This window comes from Indicator indicator, chromosome Z, assembly GCF_027791375.1.
Source record: "Indicator indicator isolate 239-I01 chromosome Z, UM_Iind_1.1, whole genome shotgun sequence".
Taxonomy (NCBI): Eukaryota; Metazoa; Chordata; class Aves; order Piciformes; family Indicatoridae; genus Indicator; species Indicator indicator.
Genome location: NC_072053.1, coordinates 15,478,596 through 15,497,270, shown reverse-complemented (window position 1 = coordinate 15,497,270; position 18,675 = coordinate 15,478,596). Strand labels below are relative to the sequence as shown.

At 45.3% G+C, this 18,675-nt stretch overlaps 1 pseudogene; it reads left to right on the top strand.

Moving 5' to 3' along the window:
- The first annotated feature begins 17,492 nt into the window (after positions 1 to 17,492).
- Positions 17,493 to 18,348, top strand: LOC128979297 (calcium-binding mitochondrial carrier protein SCaMC-1-like; annotated as a pseudogene).
- The last annotated feature ends 327 nt before the right edge of the window (positions 18,349 to 18,675 follow it).

Here is an 18,675-nt window from a genome sequence, read left to right as displayed (position 1 = left end):
TCCCAAGCCCATTGCTGACCGCTTCCAGCCGCGGCCTGAGGCTAATACGGATGCACACCACGCACAGGCACACCGCTCCCCCTGAGCGTACGCATGCCAAGGCATGGAGGCATCCGGCTACATAGCCCTCCCCCGGAGAGGGAGTGGCTGCACTGCAACCCACCGAGAAGAGAGGCGGAGCCAGGTGCTAGGCGCCATTTTCGGAGCGCGTCCGAAAATCAGGGGAGAGATAACAGTGAGAGCCGCCGTCACCTCTGCAGCCGCGGTACAGATCAAATCCGCCGCCACCCCTCGGGCCACAAGAGCGGCTTTTCCAGCCAAAGCTATACTCGCTCCCTGGGCCCTCAGAAGCAGCTTTTGAACTGGAGCCACCGCTCGCCTTCTTGAGTTGCAGGAGCCACCGCTCACTGCCCCGCTGCGGCTAGCCCCCACCGCCGCGGGACAAGCCGACCCTGGTCTGCTTCCGACTGTCCCTCCCCCTTCCTCGGCTCCGCGCCGCTCTGCTCGCCGCTGGCGCCGCGGGGAACAAAAGGGAAACGGACAGGCAGCGCATTCTTAAGCTTTTTTCCCCAGTGCCTGCAGCTATAGAATCGCCGCTGCCGCTTCGGAACAGCAGGAGGGATTCCACGCCACAGCTACGCACCAGGGTGTCCCCTCGGAACCCATAAAACGCCCACACGGTCACACCAGCACAAAACCTTGAGCCCAGCCACCAAAAACCAACAACGCCCAGATACCATTTTAACTTTTCCATCTCTGCACTTCTCCAATCCAATTCGCAGAGTTCAGCACAGGAACCATCCTCTGCTACCAAAAAATCTGTGCTGGTTTGGGGCCAGACAGATCATCTCTTGCCCCGAAAGGAACAAAAGAATGAGACTCACACAAACGGATTGGAGAGTGATGGAAAGTTTAATTGGAAAAGCAATTGGTGAAGCTACAGAGAACTACAATCTACAAAGCATAGTGACAAAGAGTATCCCAAAGCGTACAGAACCCCTCACAGAATTCCCAAAGCTTCCCAATCCTTCCCTTCTTCCCACCTGAGGGTAAACCCAAACCCCCCAGGGCTCTTTCTTCCCCCTCCCGCTGCTAGGCAAGTCTCAGGCTGGCCAGGTCTGAGACTGCCCCCCCTCCATTCTCCTCCTGGCATTAGGCCTAGACAGGCCTAAGAGGCCTTGAGGATACTCCCCCAGCATTACCCGATAAGAGAGGACATCTCCCGTGGGAGCAGAGAGGGAAGAAAGAGGAAGAGAATGACTTTGCAGATGGCCTTATAGGGTGCAGGATTTATGGGTAGAAATACGTCGTTTCCTGTGTCCACCCCTGTGGGTGGGCACCCAGGACACCAGAGGTGTATCTCATGCGGCAGTGGCAGGGGGCACCCAGCCTAAACTGCCACACCATGTCTTCCACTGGGACCCAAGCGCTCTGGGGATCCTGAGGACAGTACCCATCAGTATAGATCACCAAGGCACTCACCTCATTCAGCAGTGGGCCTACATTGCCTCCAGTGTTAGCTTTTCCTGCAATGTATTTGAAGAAGCCCTTTGTGTTGTCTTTGACCAGCCTTGCAAGGTTGAATTCCGAGGAGGCCTTAGCTTTCCTAGTTGTCTCCCTACATCCTCTGACAAAGGTCTTATACTCCTCCCAAGTGGCAGCCCCGCCTTCCATGATCTGTAGACTCTTCTTCCACTTGGGTTTGCTCAGCAGCTCTCTACTTAACCTTATAGGTCTCCTGGCTCCCTTTCTAGATTTCCTGCTTGTTGGAATGCTCTGATCTTGATCTTGGAAGAATTGGTCCTTGCATATTGAAGATGGCAGACAGAGAAACACACGCACATTCACAGAGGGACAGAGGTATGGATATGTATTATGATCATTAACTCGAGAAATTTCAAGATGTTGACAGACAACTTGAATGAGAGGTCCTATCCAAAGCCTTGTGTTTGCTTAACATTGCTACATGATCTTCAAGTACTTATTAACAAATGCTTTCAAACCTTTCCCTATTAATTTACTCCCTTTCTTTTCTGAAGTTGTATAATGATGCGGTTTTTTTCGGATTTAGTTTTAGTTTTCTGTAGCTCTTTTCTTTTTAATCTTTCTTATAAGCATGCAGGCTACCCGTTGTCTCCTATGTGATCGTTTTAGGGCTATGCCTTTAAAAGTTTTCACAGATCTTGGGCAGAAAGTAATAAGAACATTAAAAAACACTGTTGGGTGTAAAAAGGAAAATAATGTTAATTCCAAGTGATTCCATTGGAGGGATAGCCCCCTTTAAGATTCAGAACTCAAAGTTCTCTCTGTCTGGTGTGTGTTTCTGCTGGGCAGTCTAGCAGTGTGTTTCTGTGTTTCTCTTCTTGCTTTCTTTGCTGAAGAAGATAACATACTAACCTTGAATCACAGAATCACAGAATTAACCAGCTTGGAAAAGACCTTCAAGATCATCTAGTTCAACCTATCACCCAACACCATCTAATCAACTAAACCATGGCACTAAGTGCCTCATCCAGTATGATTTTAAATGACTCCACCACCTCCTTGGGCAGCCTATCCCAATGGCAAATCACTCTTTTTGCGAAGAATTTCTTCCTAACATCCAGCTTAAACCTCCCCTGGTGCAGCTTGAGATTGTGTCCTCTTGTTGTGTCACTGGTTGCCTAGGAACCCCTACCTGGCTACAGCCTCCCTTCAGGCAGTTGTAGACAGCAATAAGGTCTCCCCTTCTCTCAATAAGGTTCCCCCTCTTCTCCAGGCTAAAGCCCAGCAACAAACACTAAGTCTAACACAAATCTCTGCTTCTTCTCTCTCTTTCCTTTGACCAGGGGGGTCTGGGGAAAGCAGGAAAGAGGGAAGCAAATAGACAGCCTTCCTGGCTTTGGCCAGGAGGGTTTTGTGCTGTTTCTCTTAATTGTACATATCTGTAAATATTGTAAATACTGTATGTTTTGTATATATTAATTGCATTCCCTTGTAGACTCTAATTTTAGCTTATAAATACAGCTTCATTTGCTTCCGAACTGAGCTAGCCTGGTGTGGTTAATGTGGGAGGGAAATTTCAACCCACACTCCTACTACATTATGTGCTGCACCTAGCACTGTGGAGATGTGGTATTATCAAGGGATTCTAAACATTACTGAAACACAAATCATGATAATTACTGTATTGCAACTGCTCAGGTGGAATTTTCATTGGGAACCAAGGAAGTTTCCCTCTCCTTTTCTCACATGTTATTTCCATCTTTATAGATTTGCAGATGTAAAGAAGAGAGGAAAAAAACAATAAAAATTCCTTGTGATTATTTTCTGGAAGGGACAATTCTTCTACAACTCCTCTTAAAGCTGTACTTGATTTTATAATAAACTTTTCTTTCTCTGTGAGTGCTCCTTGGAAGAGAACACACATGTTTTAGGGAGTAGGTCAGAGGTTGCAGGGCAGAGAGGGAAAGGAAAACAGAGTGAGGCTGATAGATTTGTGACTAAAAATCATGTCCTCAGATCCTTAAAAAATACATTCTATGCCCTCAAGTGCCCATTGTAGATGAGACGTTCTCAGTCTTGAGTACCAATGCAGCCATTATATTTTTGCAGCAGATACCTTTTGGGAGGCATCAGCAATGTCAGCAATATGTACACTGTTCATGTAAGAAGGAAGAACTAAATTCTTGAGCTCCTGATTGAGCAGGGAGGAAGATGGAACTTAGCTACCATTGTTCAAGCATAGGGTGATAGCAAGGTTGCAGCTGCTTGGCTCCTTCTTAAACAAACCTCCTAGCCAGCCACCATGGTGCATCTTTTGATCTGTTCCCAAGGCAACACCTCTATCCTCTGGTGCCCATGGTGTATCTAATGCTTTTGACTAGCTGGATTCCTTGGCACCTGCCTCCAGCGCCAGGTCTTGTAAAGCCTTGTTAGACTGAGAAGCCATTTGCACTGCACTAGTGGGAAAAGAAAGCAGACAAATTTAGTTCACCTGAGATCTCTTTCAAATCCCAGTAAAGTCAAATTCTCAAGTATCCGGATAAAAGCTGAACTTGCCTAGGGCAAAGATGTTCACATGCACACACACAAATACACAGAATATCCTTCTGTCACATGCACTCTTTCTTTCTTCTTTGGTACAGTAAGCATAGAATCATATAATCATAGAATGGCAGTGGTTGGAAGGACCTCTGGAGATCACGTAGCTGAACACCCCTGATAACACAGATGCACTTAGATCGGGTTGCACAGGCATGCATCCAGGCACAGGTATGATATTGATCTAATAGTTTCTAATACATTCCTTCTTTCATCTGCAACAAGACTTCTTCTAAAAAAAACACCAAACCAAACAAAAACAAAAAAAAAAAAACAAAAAAAAAAAAAAAAAAAAAAAACAAAACAGAAAATAATTAAATAAATAAAAAAAAGATGTGTATGTCTGAGAAAACTCTCATAGACAAACAACTTGCCCCTCAGGTTTTATGCATTAATTCATCACAGACTTCCTTGTACACATTTACAGGAATTACCTATCCCTCTCCTCCAGTGACACACTCCTGGGTGTCTGAAAAAACATGTTTCTGAAATGCAGATACAAGTGTGGATACAGTTGACACATGCATCTCACAATACAACACACTAACTTTTCACATGCTCACTCCTCTACACTCTGCATTCACTGTTCCCAGAAAGTCATTGTGTTTTTCCACACACAGATAAAACATTACCAATTTTAGTGAAGAAACATTTCTAACAAACATGTGTGTTCAATGACTAAGAGAAATAATGTTATTACTGCACCTGGATATGATTATATCCCATGTTCTTAACCTTTGCATCTATGTACCTACATATGTACAAGCATAATAAGACACAGGAATGACTTGTATGCTGGTACCTGCACTGCTTTTTTAATGGTCCTATTTTGGCACTTAGGGTTATATCTGTTTTTACTTTGGTCCCCAAGATAATTTTTTCAATCATTAAAAAAATACAGAGTTTGAATTTAAGTATTGAACAGAGAGACACATTTTTACTCTGGCCTCCATCTGCGTTTAATGTTTTAGACTGATGATTTTGTTTAGTCAAGTCTGAACAAGATCTGACTAGTGGTATTTAATCTAAATAAGTCATCTAAGCTTTTTCTACAAAGAAAGGAAAAGACCAGTAGAAGGTGACTCAGTACATTAAAATTTCTTTTAAATATCTTCTTTTTAAAAAGCTAAGATGGTTATATACTTTGCCATATATATGTTATGTGTGTAATAAAGAATCGTGAGCTAAATGGCTATATATTGAGTATATATAGGACAATTTTATACAGGTTAAATTCTGTTTTGCAGGATTCTTTCAACAAACAATGCATCAGTTTCCTCTGCTAACACTCCGCCATGCTGCTGTTATTCATGCCAGCTTAAAAAAATGAAAGCGCTGACTGGAGCAAAGAATTATGGGGCTTGAAGTTCAGATTGCAACATGGGAGGCTTCCTGTTCTGGTTGCTGCTTCTGGGTTCCAGGTTCTTTGGGTGTTGTTCTTTTCTGCTGGGATGGTAGGGGTACAAGGAGGGATGAAGGAGTAGTTTTATGTTTTGGGCTTTTGGCTTACTTGCTTCTGCTTGCTGCTGCTTTGTGCCACGCCTTTTCTGCAAATAAGCTAAAGTAATTATGCATTTAGTACTGTGTTTTTCTGATTTGATCAGTAAACTCTATTTTTATCTCACATTTTTTTTTCTCAGTCCTGAGTTTTTTGTGTTACTTTTCCCTGACTTCTGTGTTGGGAAAATAGACAGGTTAACCTGCTGGTTAGGTTTGGTTTGTTTTGTTCTGGTTCAAACTATTACAATGCAATCATCCTCAATGTCACTAGTTTATGTAACACAATTCAGTGTACAACTGCTCTGGATTATCTCCAGTTTTGAGAGAATATTTAAAGATAAGTGTTGCTTTTAGGTCAATATGTTGGACACCAGTTTGTGGCATTCCAGAACATATTTTCATGAAAACATTTCTCTTCATTAAACATTCACTGCATGCAAACCTGGTTTGTTAGCTATAATTTTAAGCTCCCTCAGCCACCCCTCATAAACCTTATTCTCAAGACCCTTTCATAGCTGTATTAACCTTTTCTGGACATTCTCTAGCACCTCAACACCTGGGATGTGTGATCTCAGCCCTTCCCTGCTCACCAAAGTAGAAGCAGCACAGGAGCGGCGCTGAGCGGCACAGCGCAACCTCTGCTCTGGGCCAGCTTCTCTCACCTGAGAGGCAGGCACAGCAGGTGTTTTTACTAGAGGGAGGGGCTGAGTCACGTGGGTTTGTTGTCCAGTTAGGTCATGAGGACAGAATCAGAGATGGTTGCAACTCGTCATAAGTGTTTCCAAAATACCTGTGTCAACCCAGACAGAGGTCCCACATAAACATGCAGGTATCCAGACTCCTGGCTGTAAGGAGTGCCAGAATCTCTCACTTCCCGTGGCAGACTGCAGGGAGTACACCTGTATTTTCTATGAGTAAGTGGGTGACCTTCTCTGTCTAGTGGCTGAGCTAAAAGAGGAAGTAGAAAGGCTGTGGACTATTAGGGAGTGCGAGAGGAAGCTCGACTGGCAGAATCAGATTCTGCCATCCTTCAAACAGTCCCATCAGCCATGTAGTAGTCAGAACACTAAATGCTCCCTACTCTCTTACCAACTTCCTAAACAGAATGAGTCAGAAGATGGAGAGCAATGGAGACAAATTCCTTCCAAGTGCACCAGGCGTGGCACCCCACAAGCCACTGAACCCCCTCAGGTGTCCCTGTATAATAGATATTGTGTTCTTAGTGAACCTGCTTCCACTAAAACCAATATTCAGCAAGTGGAACTATCTACGAGCAGCTATGAAAGCTTATCTAGTTTACATCATTCAGAGAGGCTAGAGCTGAGCAAACTTACTGTCAAAACATCTGCAGTCAAGAAGAAAGGAGGGGTGCTTGTCATTGGGGACTCACTTCTGAAGGGTGTTCAGGGTCCCATATACAGACCTGATCCACTCTTTAGGGAAGTCTGTTGCCTCCCTGGGGACAGGGTCAAGGACTTAGTAAGAAAACTTCCTACCCTGATCTGGCCAACTGACTACTACCCATTGCTGGTTTTCCAAGTAGGCAATGATGAAATTTCAAAAAGAAGTTAGAGATCAATGAAGAAGGATTTCAGAACCCTGTTTAAGGGGTCAGGAGCACAACTAGTATTTGCTTCTGTCCCCCCACTAGCTGTGCCTAATGATGGACTACACATGAAAATCCAGCAGATTAATGCCTGGCTGCAGGACTGTCAATGGCAGGTTTTTGGGTTCTTTGATCACAGGCTACACTGCAAGACTCCACGCCTGCTGACTATAGATAAAAACTGCTTATCTCTAGAGGAAAAAGAATCCTGGGACAAGAACTGGCAGGGTTGATTGATAGGTCTTTCAACTAGTTTTGAAGGGGGATGAGGGAAAAATGAGCCTCACTGAGGACATTCCTGGGACAATCGTAAGGCAGAGTACCGTCTCTACTGTTATCCCAGGGGCTGTAGGGGATAGAGGATTACGCAAAACCCACAATGGTAACAGATACTCCTCTGCTAAGTCTCTGAAGTATCTGTATACCAATGCAAGAAGCATGGGGAATAAGCAGGATGAACTGGAAATCTGGGTGCAGTCACAGGGTTATGATCTTGTTGCAATTACAGAGACACGGTAGGACAGCTCCCATGGCTGAAATGTGGTTATGGATGGCTATATTCTTTTCAGGAAGGACAAGGCAAGGTGATGGAGTTGCTCTCTATGTGTAGAAGCAACTGGAATGTTTTGAGCTCAACCCAGGGGGAGGTGATAAAAGCACTGAAAGCTTATGGGTAAGAGTGAAGGGACATACAAACATGGATGATATGGTTGTGGGGGTTTACTACAGACCACTGAACCAGGAAGAAGTTACTGCTGAGGCCGTCTACAGGCAGCTGGAAGTAGCCTTAAGATCAAATGCCCTGGTGCTTGTGGGAGAGTTCAACCACTCAGATATTAGTTGGAAAGTTCACACGTCCAAGCACAAACAGCCCAAAAGGTTCCTGCAGTGCATTGATGACAACTTGCTCCTGCAACTAGTTGAAGAACCAACAAGGAGCAGTGCAATGCTGGACCTCATATTTGTAAACAAGGAAGGACTGGTTGCAGATGTCAAGGTTGGAGGTAATCTTGGTTGCAGTGACCATGGTATGTTAGAGCTTAATATCAACAAAGAAGCAGGGTGATAAGTAAAATTTCAATCCTGAACTTTAAAAGCACCAACTTTGCCCTCTTCAAGACTCTAATTAGAAATATCCAGTGGACTAGCTCTCTGAAAGGAAGGCAGGCCCAAGAGAGCTGGTTAATATTCAAACATTACCTCCTCCAAACTCAAGAGAAAGGTATTCCCTCAAAAAAAAAAAAAATCAAATAAGGCAAGCAGAAGACCTGCGTGGATAAGTAAGGAACTCTTAGTAAAACTCAAAACTAAAAAGGACGTTTACACTATGTGTGAAAAAGGACTAGTCAATAGGGAGGATTATAGAGATATAGCCAGATAATGTAGAGATGCAACAAGGAAGGCCAAGTCCCTCCTGGAACTAAACTCACCAGAGAAGTGAAAGAGAACAAGAAAATTTTTTTCAAATATATCAATGATAAAAGGAAGAGCAGGTAAAAAGGTGGGCCCACTGCTGAATGAGATGGGAGATACAGTAACTGAAGATGCAGAGATGGCAGAGCTACTGAATGCCTTCTTTGCCTCAGTGTTTACTCCTAAGACCAGCCCTCAGGAACCTCAGTCTCTAGAAGCAAGGGAGCAGAACTGGAGAGATATGGACATTGCGCTGGTCAGTCAGAACAGGGTTAGAGATCTCTTATACCATCTGAAAACACACGAATCCTTGGGTGCATCCATGAGTGCTGGGAGAGCTGGCTGATACTGTTGCTGAACCTCCCTCCATCATCTTTGAAAAGTCCTGGAGAACAGGAGAGGTACCTGATGACTGGAAGAAAGCAAATGTCTCTCCAGTCTTCAAAAAAGGCAAGAAGGAGGACCCAGGCAACTACAGAGCAGTCAGCCTGACCTCCATCCTTGCAAAGATGATGGAGCAGCTCATCCTGGAGGTCATCTCTAACAACATGGAAATCAAGAAGGTTATCAGGAGTAGCCATCATGGATTTACCAAGGGGAAATCCTGTCTAACTAATCTGATAGCCTTCTATGGAGTTATGACCAAGTGAGTAGATGAGGGAAGAGCAGTGGATGTCATATATCTTTACTTCAGTAAAGCTTTTGATACTGTCTCCCATAACATCTTCATAGAAAAGCTCAGGAGATGTGGCATAGATGGCTGGTGAGTGAGGTGGATTGAAAACTGGCTCCACAACAGAGTTCAGAGGTTGATCATCAATGGCACAGAGTCAGCCTGGAGGCCTGTGGCAAGTGGTGTCCCTCAGGGATCGGTATTGGGACCAGTTTTGTCCAATACCTTTATCAGCGGCCTGGATGAGGGGATTGAGAGTACCCCCTGCAAATTCAATGACGATACAAAACAGTGGGGGTTGGCTGACACCCCGTCAGGCTGTGCAGCCATCCAGTGTGACCTGAACAGGCTGGAGAGATGGGTGCAGGCAACCCTTATGAAGTTTAATAAGGACAAGTGCAAGGTCCTACATCTGGGGAGAAATAACATGCACAAGTACAGATAAGGGGCTGCCCTGCTGGAAAGCAGCTCCACAAAGAAAGACCTTGGAGTGCTGCTGGACAGCAAGGTCTCCATGGAACAACAATGTGCTCTTGTGGCCAAGAGAGCCAATGGGATCCTGGGATGTATCAAGAAAGGCGTGTCCAGCAGGTCTAGGGAAGTTCTTCTACCTCTCTACTCTGCCCTGGTGAGATCACACCTGGAATATTGTGCCCAGATTTGGGCTCCCCAGTTCAAGAGACACATTGATCTGCTGGAGAGAATCCAACAGCGAGCGACAAGGATGATTAGGGGACTTGCACATGTCCCCTGTGAAGAGAGTCTGAAATTCCTGGCGCTATTTAGTCTGGAGAAGAGAAGACTGAGAGGGAATCTGATCAATGTTGATAAATATATGAGGGGTGGGTGTCAAGTGGAGGAAGCCAGGTTCTTTTTGGTGGTTCCCAGTGAAAAGATAAGGAACAATGGGTTCAAACTTGAACATAGAAGATTTCACCTCACATGAGGAGAAACTTCTTCACAGTGAGGGTGACAGAGCACTGGAACAGGCTGCCCAGAAGGATTGTGGAGCCTCCTCTGGAGAGTTTTAAAACCCACCTGGCTGCTTTCCTGTGCGAACTGCCCTGAGTGATCCTGCTCTGGCGGGGGGGTTGGACCTGATGATCTCTTGAAGTCCCTTCCAACATCTGATATACTGTGATACTGTGATACTGTAACATCTCTTGGATAATGTAGCACCCTAAACTGAATACAGTATTTAAGGTGAGGCCTCACCAGTGTTGAGTACAATCACTTTTCTACTTTTGTTCGTGGTGAAGGCCAGGATACTGATAGCTTTCTTGGTTACCTGGGCATATTGCTGGCTTGTGTTCAGATGGTGTGGCAGTTTAGGCTGGGTGTCCCCTGCCACTGCTGCATGAGGTACACCTCTGGTGTCCTGGGTGCTCACCCAATAGGGGTGGACACAGGAAACGGCGTATTTCTACCCATAAATCCTGCGCCCTATAAAGCCATCTGCAGAGTCATTCTCTTGCTCTTTCTTCCCTCTCTGTTCCCATGGGAGATGTCTTCTCTTATCAGGTAATGCCGGGGGAGTATCCTCAAGGCCACTTAGGCCTGTCTAGGCCTAATGCCAGGAGGAGAATGGAGGGGGGGGCAGTCTCAGACCTGGCCAGCCTGAGACTTGCCTAACAGTGGGGGGGGGGGGGGGGGGGAAGAAAGAGCCCTGGGGGCTTAGGTTTACCCTCAGGTGGGGAGAAGGGAAGGATTGCGAAGCTTTGGGAATTCTGTGAGGGGTTCTGTATTCTTTTGGGATATTCTTGGCACTATCCTTTGTAGTCTTTTGTAGCTTCATCAATTGCTTTTCCATTTAAACTTTCCATCACTCTCCAATCCGTTTGTGTGAGTCTCATTCTTTTGTCCCTTTCGGGGCAAGAGAGGATCTGTCTGGCCTCAAACCAGCACAGATGGCTGTCAATTAACAACCCCAGATCCCTTTCTGCTGAGCAACTTTTCAGCCACTCTGCCCCAAGCCTGTAGCATTGCATGGGGTTGTCGTGGACCAAGTGCAGGACATTGCACCTGACCTTGTTGAAGTCCATATATTTGACCTCAGCTCATCTATCCAGCCTTTCTGGGTCCCTTTGAAGAGCCGCCTTACCCTCCAGCAGATCATCACTCCCACCTAACTTGCTGTCTTCAAACTTACAAAGGGTACTTTCTATTTCCTCATCAGGATCATTGATGAAGATATTAAACAGTACTGGCTCCATCTCTGAACCCTGGGAAACACCACTTCTGACTGATCACCGGCTGGATTTAACTCTATTCACTGCCACTCTCTGGGCCCAGCCATCCAGCCCATGTTTGATTGAGCAAAGTGTATGCACATCCAGGCCTAGGACAGCTTTTCCATGAGGCTGCTGTAGGGAACAGTATCAATGACTTTACTGAAGTCCATGTAAACAACATCCACAGCTATTCCCTCATCCACCAAGTAGGTCTGCTGTTGTAGGAGGTCAGGTTCATCAAACAGGACCTGCACTTTATGAACTAGTGCTGACGGGGCCTGATGACCTCATTGTACTGGAAATGGTGTTTCGTGGCACGCAAGATGATTTGTTCCATGACCGTGCCTGACACCAAGGTCAGACTGACAGGTCTGTAGTTCTCTGGATCCTCCTTCCAGCACTTCTTGTGTAGGGGCATCACATTTCCTAATCTCCAGTGCATTAGGATCTCCCTGCATAGACAGGACTGATGATGAATCATGAAGGGTGGTTTGGTAAGCACATATGGCAAATCCTTCAGAACTCTTGTGTGTAACCAGCCTGGTCCCATAGACTTGTGTATGTCTAGGTGGTTCAGCAAGCCACTCGTCATTTCTTCTTGGACTGTAGAGGTCTTCTTCTCTTCTCAATCCCTATCGTTAGCTCAATAGGCTTACTACCCAGCAAACAATTAGTCCTACAAAAGACTGAGAAAAAGAAGGCATTAAGTACATCAGCTTTTTCCTCATCCTTCATCTTTTTGTTTCCTCCTGCATCTTGTAAAGGGAGAAGATTTCTCCTTAGTTCTTCTTTTGTTGTTAATGTGTTTATAGAAGGTTTTTAATTATCTTTTACAACAATAACTGGACTGAGTTCTAGTTGGGTTTTGGCCCTTCAAATTTTCCATCAGAGCTTCCAAGAAAATAAAATTCTTTTATTTTGTGAAGCCAAAGATAGCCTCCATTTTTTACATCTCCTGCAAGTCCTTCTCTGTTAATAAGCTGCAGGTCTAAGAGGACACCTTCTCTTGTCCTCTCCTTCACCAGCTGCATCAGTAAGTTATCTTCCATATGCTCCAAGAACCCCCAGGACTGTTCCCTCTTTGCTGCATTTTATTCCCATCACACAAGTCGTAAGTGTAAATCCACCATGAGAACAGGAGTTAGCAATCATGGACCCTTTCCCAACTGCTTATTGAAATACTTTATCAGTTTCATCACCCTGGCTGGGAAGTCTTTAACAACTCCACCATGATATCTGCCTTTTCAGCCTTGATTCTTACACATAAAGACTCAACCCTGTCAACTCCATCATTAAATTGCAGACATTTGTATCACTCCTGATGTGACATAAAGGGTCACTCCACCACCTCACCTTATTTGCCTGTCTCTTCTCCAAAGTTGGTAGTCATGAATTGCAGCACTCCAGTCATGTGAGCTGTCCCACCACGTCTCTGTGATGGCAAATGTATCCTGGACAACGTGATGTCCATCCACAAGCAGGGCCAGAAGGAGGAACCAGGGAATTTTAGGCCTGTCAGCCTGACCTCAGTGCCAGGCAAAACTATGGAGCAGGTCACCTTGACTGCAACCACACAGAACCTAAAGGATGGTCAAGAGATCAGACCCAGACAGCACAGATTTAGGAGGGGCAGGTCCTGCCTGACCAACCTGACCTCCTTCTATGATCAGGTTACCTGCCTGGTGGAAGTGGGGAAGGCTGTGCACGTAGTCTACCTGGACTTCAGCAAGGCCTTTGACACCGTCCCCCATAGCAAACACAGGCTCTCAGCCTGTGGCATGGACAGGAACACTCTGCACTGGCTTAAGAAGTGGCTGGAGGGCCAGGCACCGAGAGTGGTGATGAGTGGTGCCACTTCCAGTTAGCCGCCAGTCACTAGTGGTGTCCCTCAGGGATCAATGTTGGGACCTATCCAGTTCAATATCTTTATTGATGTTCTGGATGAGGGCACTGAATCCATCGTCAGTAAGTTTACAGATGACACCGAGCTGGGAGTAGGTGTTTATCTGTTAGACGATAGGAGGGCTCCGCAGAACGACCTTGAAAGGCTGGTCTGATGGGCAGAGTCCAACAGCATGAGATTCAACACATCCAAGTGCCAGGTTCTACACATTGGCCACAGCAGCATGATGTAATGATACAGGCCAGGGACAGAGTGGCTGGAGAGAAGCCAGGAAAAAAGGGAACTGGGGGTACTGATTGACAAACCGCGGAACATGAGGCAGCAGTGTGCCCAGGTAGCCAAGAAAGCCAATGGCATCCTGGCCTGTATCAGGAATAGTGTGGCCAGCAGGAGCAGGGAAGTCATTCTTCCCATATGCTCAGGGCATTCTCTTTTCCAGGCTGAACAACCCCAGTTCCCTCAGCCTGTCTTTGTAGGAGAGGTGCTACAGCACGCTGATCATTTTAATGGCCGTCCTGAGGACCTGAGGCCGTCCTGAGGTTCTATTAGGTCCATGTCCTTCCTATATTGAGGGCTCCACAGCTGGATGCAGTACTCCAGGTGAGGTCTTATCAGAGCAAAGCCTATCCCTAACCCTAACCCTAAACCCTAACCCTAAACCCTAACCCTAATGGTCTTGCCACTTTCTTAGAGGGAGAAGCCCCAGTTCTCTACAGGTGGTTCTCAGATGCTTCAATCAACTCTTGTATCTTTGCTTCCTCATGTATCGTCATTCCCCACATCCACTGTGACTGCAAATTGCCAGACTTTACTACCACATTGTCCTACAAGTACTGGCATGTTGCTCTCAGGCTCCTCTTATCAAGCCCTGTTTCATCCTCAAGTCTAATGTAAAGACCAGTGAAATGAGCCCTGATTTCTCCTGCCCCAGGATCCATTTTGCCCTCTGATATCAGTCTTCACCATCTGTTGCCAGCAGGTATGTTGTCTTGTAAAGCAACCCACAGTTAAAAAAACCTTCAAAATTCCACTGGTGAGAGCAGCCTCTGAGCAGTGTGTTAATTAGGTGTGTTTTCATAGTTATAGAATTGCATAGAATCATAGAAAGTCTACAAGAACACAAGCTCTGTATTTATAGCAGCGGATAACCAGGCAAGGCCACAGGTCCTGCTCTCAAGTGTCTTGGGTTGCAAACTGGGGCTAACTGACAAGTTTTAATGGGTCTTTTGATGAAGAGGATTCTCACAGATGTCTGACACAGCAGTTTAGAGACAAAAGAACATGCAAGCTACTGTGAGACCAGGACCAGCACATGTATCTAACCATGGAACCAGGGCTGATGCACTTAATGTAGGATTGGTGCTGACAACAGTTAAATGTGCTATAGCCATCGCAACTGAAGAACTGTGATCATGTATGGGATTGGAAAAAGTATAAAACCTCAAAGGTAACAAGGAAATTTGGAGCTCCCCCACTGACTGAAACTTCCCCACTGATCAAGACCTTCAGGACCAGGAGAAATCTTCTGGATCTAAGGTGTCACTATCTCTGCTTTTTATATCTCTTGGTTTTTTTCCTCTTTTTTCCTTATTTCTAACTTTTCTTCCTGCACATGTAAGTAAAATAAAATTCAAGGTTTTTTTTCCAACTAACTACTCAGTTCCTTCTTGGTTTCATTCAGGGGATCCATACAAGAACCCCCTCTTCTACAAGAGCAGATTGAGACACACTCATCCCATCACTAGAGGCTTTTGTAAACAGTCCCTCTACGGCCTTCTTGTAGGCCCCCTTCAGCTTCTGGAAAGTTGTTATTAGACAGCCTTCTCCTCTCCAGGCTGAACAACTCCAGCTTCCTCAGCCTCCAGCCTGTTTCTATAGGAGAAGTGTTCCAGCCCTTGATCATTTTGGTAGCCCTTCTGTGGACTTGCTCCGTCAGCTGTACATCCTCCCTGTGTTGAGCACTCCAGAGCTGGACATAGTACTCCAGGTGAGGTCTTACCAGAGCACAGTATAGTGACAGAATCACCTCTTTCAGTCTACTAGCCACACTTCTTTTGATGCAGTCTATGATGCAATTTGCCTTCTGAGCTGCAAGGATGCTTATCTGGTGTATGTCCAGTTTCTCATCCACCACCACCCCCAAGCTCTTTTCTGCCAGGCTGCTCTCCATTTCATCATCTCTCAACCTGTGTCGATATCTAAGACTGTCCTGACCTAAATGCAACACTTTATGCTTTGCCTTATTGAACCCCATGAGATTCTCCTCAGCCCACCTCTCCAGCCTGTCCAGGTCCCTCTTGATGACATCTCATCTTTCATTCTTATCAACCACATCACACAGATTAATATCATCAATGATTTCAATACAGACCATTGAGAGACACTACTTGTCACCCATATCCATCTGGACATTGAGTCATTGACCACTACCCTTTGAATGTGATCATCCAACCAATTTGTTACCCACTGGGTGGTCCAACCATCAAATCCATATCTCTCCAGCTTAGAGAGAAGGATGTTGTGGGGGACGTGTCAAAGGCTTTAAGAAAGCAAATATAGATGTCATATGTCAGTCTTTTCTTGTCCACTAACGTGGTTACACCACTGTAGAGAGCCACTAGCTTGGTCAGGCATGCCTTATTCCTTTCATATTCTTCCTTGCCACTGAAGGGATTGAGAAAAACACTACCTGTGCTCCCAGTCCTTCATTCAATCACACCCAAACCCTGAAGTCCCTTTTAATTTCGTTAGAACTTCTGTCCACAAGCTCATCATTGCCAGCCTGTACTACTGTAATAATCAGAGGGCCATACCAGACCAGGGACTTTCCTGGTAATGTCTCTAACCTGGGACCCAGGGATGCACTAGACTTCACTGTAGGATGGATCTGGTCAGGATATGGGAATCTGTGTTCCCCTCAGAAGTGAATCATCTAGGACAATTGCCCTCCTTTTTTCCTTTCTTTTTTTTTTTTTTTTTTTCCTTAATACAAGCAGTCCTAAGATGTGGGACTAGCTGACTCATCCCAGGCAACACCCTGGATGGGGTCTTATTTATGTCATGCATTCTTATGCTATCAGTTCCCCATAAAGTGTAGTGACATATAAAAAATCTGACTAGTCCTCATGAACTGAGAGATGGGGAGTGCACACGGTACTTTGCCTAGACATGAGGCTGTGCCCTCATCCCACACCTGCCATGCAGGGGGTGAGGGAAAAAATGGGGGACTTCCAGAGAAGCAGAAGTGGGCAGGGCACCAGTGGAAGCTTCACAGTCCCCACCACTCCTCTCGGCTGCTGACGCCTCGGCAGGTAGCAGTGGCCATGTGACATAACCCTGCCTTTCCGCACTGCCTGTGTGCCTAGAGGGATCTGTGGCAGTCAGCCTGTACCACTTGTCTGGCCTTTGTGATGGTTTTTATTGAATTTTCTCATAGAGTTTGAGCAGAAAGGTAAAAGAATGCGAATAAATCACAGCTGTGTGTAAGAAAGCAAAATAATGATTATTCTAAACACTTCCATTGGAGAGATAGAAATCACAGTATCACAGTATCACAGTATATCAGACATTGGAAGGGACCTCAAGAGATCATCAGGTCCAACCCCCCTGCCAGATCACTTAGGATAGTCTGCACAGGAACGCAGCCAGGTGGGTTTTGAAAGTCTCCAGAGAAGGAGACTCCACAACCCCCCTAGGCAGCCTGTTCCAGTTCTCCGTCACCCTCACTGTGAAGAAGTTTCTCCTCATGTTGAGGTGAAATCTTCTATGTTCTAGTTTGAACTCATTGTTCCTTGTCTTATCACTGGGAACCACCAAAAAGAACCTGGCCTCCTCCACTTGACACCCACCCCTCAGATATTTATCAACATTGATCAGATTTCCTCTCAGTCTTCTCTTCTCAAGACTAAACAGCCCCAAGGATCTCATTCTTTCTTCATAGGGGAGATGTTCAAGTCCCCTGATCATCCTTGTAGCTGGAGCAAAGACATCCTGTCATGGTCGGCAGACCTTTACAGTCAGCACTCCAACATAAAAGCATTTGAGCTGCAGCGCTGATTGTAAAGGTCTGCCGACCATGACAGGATGTCTCTGCTCCAGCCATACTTCAAGCGGAAATTTGTCCTCATTTTTAGTGAGGATGGTGCAGTCCTTGATATGGTGCTGGATATAGGAGATAGTTTGACTGTTCCAGATGAGTTCACAGAGGAAGAGAAAAAGACTGAACAGTGGTGGAAGCAGCTGCTGGCTTCAGGAGTGGCTGGTGCTGTCTCTCAAACAGGTACAATGCTGTTAGATCACCTTAAACTGATGATGCAGGTTCATGGTTCAAAGTCAAACTAAATGAATATAGCCAGTGATTTTAAGCAAATGTTGAAAGAAGGTGGAGTCTGATCCCTCTGGAGGTGAAATTCTGTAAATGTGGTGAAAATAGCTCCTGAATCAGCTATTAAGTTGTGGGCTTATGAACAGTATAAGAAGATACTCACTAAGGATGATGGAAAGTTAGGCACCATTGAAAGATTTGTATCTCATTCTTTGGCTGGAGCAACAGCACAAATTTCCATTTATCCCATGGAGGTTTTAAAGACTATAACGGCAGTATGTAAAACAGGCAATATTCTGGGGTGTTTGACTGTGCCAGGAAGGTGTAAAGGCCTTCTACAAAGGCTATATTCCTAGTATTATGGGTATAATTCCTTACACTGGCATTGACCTTGCTGTTTATGAGCTCTTAAAGAGTACAAGGCTAGAACACTATGTATCAAGCTCTGCTAACCCAGGTGTTTTTGTGTTGTTGCGGTGTTGTACTGTTTCCAGCACATGTGGGCAGTTAGCCAGTTACCCTCTTGCTTTTATCAGAACATGCATGCAGGCTCAAGCCTCAGTGGAAGGAGCTCCACAGGTAAACATGGTCAGTCTCCTTCAAAGAAATGGTTAAGAGTCAGTACTCAAAACAAGGTATGGGCAGCCTATCTCTGTCTTTCTGTTGGTGTTTGCTGGCTTTGGGAGATAACACACGCACCCGTATACTGATCTTGATGAGATAAGTTTAACAGCCTCTCTGCTTCTTGGCCTTCTTCCCCTTTGCATGCCAGCTGTGGGAAGAGGGGTGTCGTGGAGAGGGGGATTAGGGATGGAGGATGGTGATTATTAATTATTAATTATGAAAATGTGAATTATGAAAATTATTATTTGTTATTATGAATATTTGATTAATAACTTTATATATATTGATTTGAATGCACGGTTGTAATAATATAGACCA